Raw genomic sequence first — 5,162 nt, 5'->3', positions numbered from 1 at the left:
CAACAAGATTGTGGAGAAAGAGGAGGGGTGGGGCGGCATGTCACTCTCCAACAAGTGTTTACCAATAAATATGTGGCGGAAAATTACGGGTATAGGACGGCTTAACATGTGGAAAATGAGATTTTCATTATTCGCTCACTGTATTTAACATTTATTATTCCTTTAAAATCGCACAACAACTTCAATAAAACACAGTTTAATCACTCATCTGCACACTTATTTCGCAATAATGTCACTTTTAAACTGCAAATCCCCTAAGAGCTCTCTTGAATCTTCACGAGTCTCTCCCTACAGCCTTGATGTGGATAGATACGTACAGCAACCAGAACTGTGTCTGCAAAATCACAAGGATTATTAAACAATTTTTGCTGTCACTAATTACAAGCAATATAATTGGCAGAGTAGATTGCTAATATTTGCTGTAATGAAAGCCACTCAATGGGGTATATTTCACATTTGCAAGAACGATCTCACTTAAGTAATGAAGTCCATCGAAACACTTAGAAACTAACCTCTCGTCTGACGAAAACGGTCTAAAGACGCAGTGGCAATTTCTCCAGATCTGCTGACAATGATATTTTGAGTTATCACTTTACTGAGTGACTGAAATGTAGTTCGGGTACCTGAGAACATAACAATACGTTAGAATTCATTTTCTAAACACGAACTATTATGGTACTGTATGGCTACTTACATATTAATTACACTATTAATATTTTCACAGTTGTTTCTTTAATACAAGATTAAAGCCAACGGAAGAACAAACGTAAAACATACTTACCAATGACAGGTTTGTTGAGATGCAATTTTCTGTGTGGACAGATGTAGCTTTTTCATGCGGTGGTAAGTCGCAGAAATCGCAGGAGTCACAGAAATCGCAGAAGTAGCAGAAGTCACAGAAATCGCAGAAGTAGCAGAAGTCACAGAAATCGCAGAAGTAGCAGAAGTCACAGAAATCGCAGAAGTAGCAGAAGTCACAGAAATCGCAGAAGTCACAGAAGTAGCAGAAGTCGCAGAAATCGCGGAAGTAGCAGAAATCGCAGAAATAGCAGTGGCGGAGGGATACGCGACTTAGGTTCCTTAAATGCGACTCTTAACTGCGACAAATCACAGTTAAAAATAACAGATACTGAAAAGTAGCATTCACAGAAATCACTGATATCGCAAAATCGCAGTTTAGCCCATCACTACTGTGCTGCCTGTCGACGAATCGCGCGGTGTTTGTGGGGAAAGATAGGTTTAGGACGGGTGGGGGCGGTGAGGGGCGAGGGGAAGGCAGCGTCAGCTGCTACCTGCAGTGCTGACATCATTACCCGAGACTATTTGTGCAGTTAAACTTCGCGTCTACGGGTAGCCTACCGTTGGCAGCGCTTGAAGACAAATGAATATCTGTGTGAGCACGCACAGCAAACATGAAAATAAAAGGTTTGTTAATAACACTGAAAGAGGGATTTTACCTGAAATCGTACCAATGACTACAGGTGACAGTTTACGTTTTGAGTCTAGTGGGTTATTATTGTCAACAAAAATAAAATCTACAGGAAAACTTCTGAATAATTACTTAACGTAGGTATATAGACTTTGTGACAGTGTTAAACATACTCATTCTATTTTGGATTAAATTTTAAAAGGAACATAAAATTGGACTGCATTTCGTTGATAGCCCTATTTTTCAGTCCATGAATACAACAAATAATGTTTCATTTGGCAGATAAAGACTTTTTTGGGCGCTTCGCGAGAAAATGTCGAGCAAGATTAAATGTAGTACCTTCTTTATATGTGACAGCCTTCTCTGTTTATCTTTCCTTTGTCCCCCTTTTTTTTTTCTTTATTGTCATTTTGAAACCTGTATACAGGCAGGCCTGCAGCAGCATACTACGCCGCTCTTTGGCCGCAGAGAAACACAAAAGATAGAAATGAAGACAATTAGAGAAAAAAGATGGTGGACATATAAACGGAGACAAACACTTTTTAAAATACAAGGTGCCGTTCACGGGCGTAGAGTCCAAGATAAAATTGTTCAGACACTTGGACACAGACAGAAACGTCCTTTGACCCCTTCGACCATGCTCTATTTCAGATAACTCAGACGTTGCAAGAGCGTAAAACGTTGCGTGTACGTTACTCCATAGTTCCGCCATCTGTTGGTAAAATTGTGAAGTATTACGAAGCTTTATTGTACGAGCGAGGCGAAGCGAGCGTAGCAGCGGCTGAGCGGCGAACTGGGCAACTTTGCTAGGCTTCCATACTTCACGAATGAACTACTTCATTTGAACGCTTCACGGCAAAGAGTGAAATGAATGAAGTAGTTCACGGGAATGAACGAGTTCGACCCATCTCAGCTACGTAATGTTGGCAGCAGTCGAAACTGCGTGCCTACCGAGGCCTCCCGACGTTTACCGTCTTCTACCGATTCAGGACTAGGGAGAGGTCTGCCATCTAAAAGTTTGCACACTGTAGTGTGTTGGTATTGCTGATACTGAAACAATAGACAGCTCAACTTGTCACGACGTTCAAAATCAACGGAGGTGGCAAAATAACAAACAGTAAGAAAGGGCTTGGTTTAAACAAGAACTAAAGGGTATGAAGTGGTTCGCATCAATAAATAATGGGCACTCCATATTCATATTTCCTTGATAAGCCATTTTGACTGTGTTCACTCACTGCAAGGAATGAGCTTACGTCAGTGTGATCTCTATGTTTAGTATTTTCATTCTTCTTGCGGCGAATGAGTAACACTGACGTGAATGATTTGTTGTTTTAGTTTACTACCGCTCACACTTCGTGGTTGTTGAAGGGATAAGCGTTCTTACATGTCTGGACTTTTCTTATATTTTTATGTGAAAAAGGAACTATTTTTCGGAAGTTTCGGACGCTTGCAAAGATTTTCGTACATTTCTAGTATCTTGCATGACATATTGCATAATAATTCGGTGTTTGTGATTTACAGTTATTGTAATTACGTAACGTGTCGTGTCACACTAGTTCTCTCCTGTAACAGAAGCTTAAACTTCCCTTTGACTTGTACCAAGTTTACTGTTATCGCAATAGATATCTCGTTTTTGCCAGTAAATCGCTTTAGTTCCAAAAGGTTGTTGGTAACTAATGCCTGTATAGTATCGGAATCATAAACTCAAAGAGAATTAGCAAGCTTAGCGTAAAATTATTTATTTACTATTCTGTATGTTATTGCACCAGGCACTTTTTTTTTACTGTTCTGTAAAGCATTGCACCTGTCGTATTGCAGACTCACTGTGTTTACTGTTTTCAGGCAGAGGATGATATAGTTGCAATTCATAAGCAGCTGGTCACCCTGAATACTGACAAGCGATTAGAAGCTGCTGTGAATGTCTATTATCAATATACAACGGCATAGCTGACCTCGGAAAGATACACGGATGTTAAAAAAATTGTTAAAATTGATCCCCGAGTGACTTTTGGAATCGGAGTATTTTCTCACCAAGCTCTTGCGCAATGATTTTACTTCCGCGCGTGAGCCAAATTCTTCGGCTTCTTTTTATAGCCATGATGATGTACGTCTTCTTTCTTGACCGTATCGCTTAGTTTTAAAATGATGAACTTTTTTGTGAGCGTTGCTTAATGAGGAGAACGAAGCTTAGTTATCTTCCATTTGCAACTATATTCTTGCTATAACTACAGCTGCGATACAATGCCTTTGGTGTATTTATCAGCTCCATAATAACTTCTGAAACTTTGTGGCAGATTAAAAATGTGTGACGGACCGTGACTCGAACTCAGGACCTTTGCCTTTCGAGGGCGAGTGCTCTACCATCTTTTTTTTTTTTTCAATCACATTTTTTTCATTTTTGTTCGTTGCATTTGTTCGGGGCGGGTGCCGTAAGACATCTGTTTAAGTTCGATGTTGATCGATTAACTCAGTTTTTTTTATTACAGAGGGCAGCTAATCCTCTGACCGAACAAGCTGAGCTACCGTGCCGGCAAAATTGAAGTTTTCTCTCGAGGGAAGACTTGAGCGAAGGACCTTTCATACCGCGGCTGCTCACGCCAACCACGGTACCACAGCGCTCCTTTATTTACTAGTTTCAATATTCTGTATAGTGTTGACGCAGTTAGCGGAAAGTAGCCAATCATGGGCGTGTCTACGAACTTCATCGCCACTGATTCAAAAGGCGCGCTGCGTCAGGGCCGACATCGAGTAGGCTGTAGGTGCGTCTTATGACGTTCATAGTGGGGGGGGGGGGGGGGGGAGACGCTTAATTAAATTAGTTGACATGTGCAAGTACAGCAGTATAATAACTTTATGGTTTGTAGTGAGGCAGACTTACTATGAGACGGGGGTGTAACTGTAACTAGTTTTGCCGTAACTTTTGTGAAAAGTTAAGTGGCATGTCGAAAGAAACATCCTGAATTGATCCTCCGAACAGTCACTCTGGAAATGGTTAGTTTTATCGTGACGACAGATGTCGAATATCTCATTTATTTCGTTGGCCCATGCGATCTCATCTTACGTAGTGTGCTACAGACTTCGGACAAAATATGCTAAAATTTACACTCAATATGTTATGGTTTGTAGTACACTCCAACAGCTTTATATAACATTTGTCTCACTGATTAGTTCATGTGTTGCAATTGAGCATAACCAGCACATTTACTGTAATAAGTATGCTTTTATAGAATAAAAATGGTGACACAGCAAATAAGACTTCACGCCTTTACAAAATTGAAAATTGTCTTCAATAGACATTATACCGCACTTGTGGAGAGCTTATTGAAGAGCTGAAGGACAGTGTGGTATGCTGCCTTTTGCAATAATTGTAGATTTGCATGTAATTCAAGTCTTTACAGTCTTCAGGATGTATTAAGCAACGCAGTGTTAGAATCTAAAGTCCTGAAAGTGGTTTTTGCAGAAGTCTCTTAGTTTGTTTCATTTAATTATCCTTGTGGCTCTTTTCTGCATTCTAGAATTGCAAAGGGCAGCTGGAGAATTACCCCAGCATATCACATCTTGTCTTAAGTGAACCTCTGTTTATGCATAGCATGCACTTAATCAGACAGGAATTTTCCTCACTTTCACTTTTCCTAGTGTTGTATATGATGCTACATAAAATGTAATGCATCCAAAATTTAACGTAATTTGCTAGGGGGTGGGGGGAGGGGAAATCATTTAACAACATATCAGC

General features: G+C 40.2%; 1 long non-coding RNA gene across 1 annotated transcript; it reads right to left on the bottom strand.

Annotated features, from left to right (window-relative positions):
• Positions 1 to 201: 201 nt before the first annotated feature.
• LOC126106884 (uncharacterized) lies at positions 202 to 958 on the bottom strand. The gene is made up of 3 exons (XR_007523413.1): positions 782 to 958; positions 513 to 623; positions 202 to 334 (listed from the first exon to the last, which is right to left on the bottom strand). It is a non-coding gene; the product is annotated as an uncharacterized LOC126106884 (long non-coding RNA).
• Positions 959 to 5,162: the final 4,204 nt, after the last annotated feature.

This window comes from Schistocerca cancellata, chromosome 10, assembly GCF_023864275.1.
Source record: "Schistocerca cancellata isolate TAMUIC-IGC-003103 chromosome 10, iqSchCanc2.1, whole genome shotgun sequence".
In the NCBI taxonomy this organism is placed as follows: Eukaryota; Metazoa; Arthropoda; class Insecta; order Orthoptera; family Acrididae; genus Schistocerca; species Schistocerca cancellata.
Note: the sequence above shows the minus strand (reverse complement) of the source record. Positions and strands in the feature narration are given on the sequence as shown.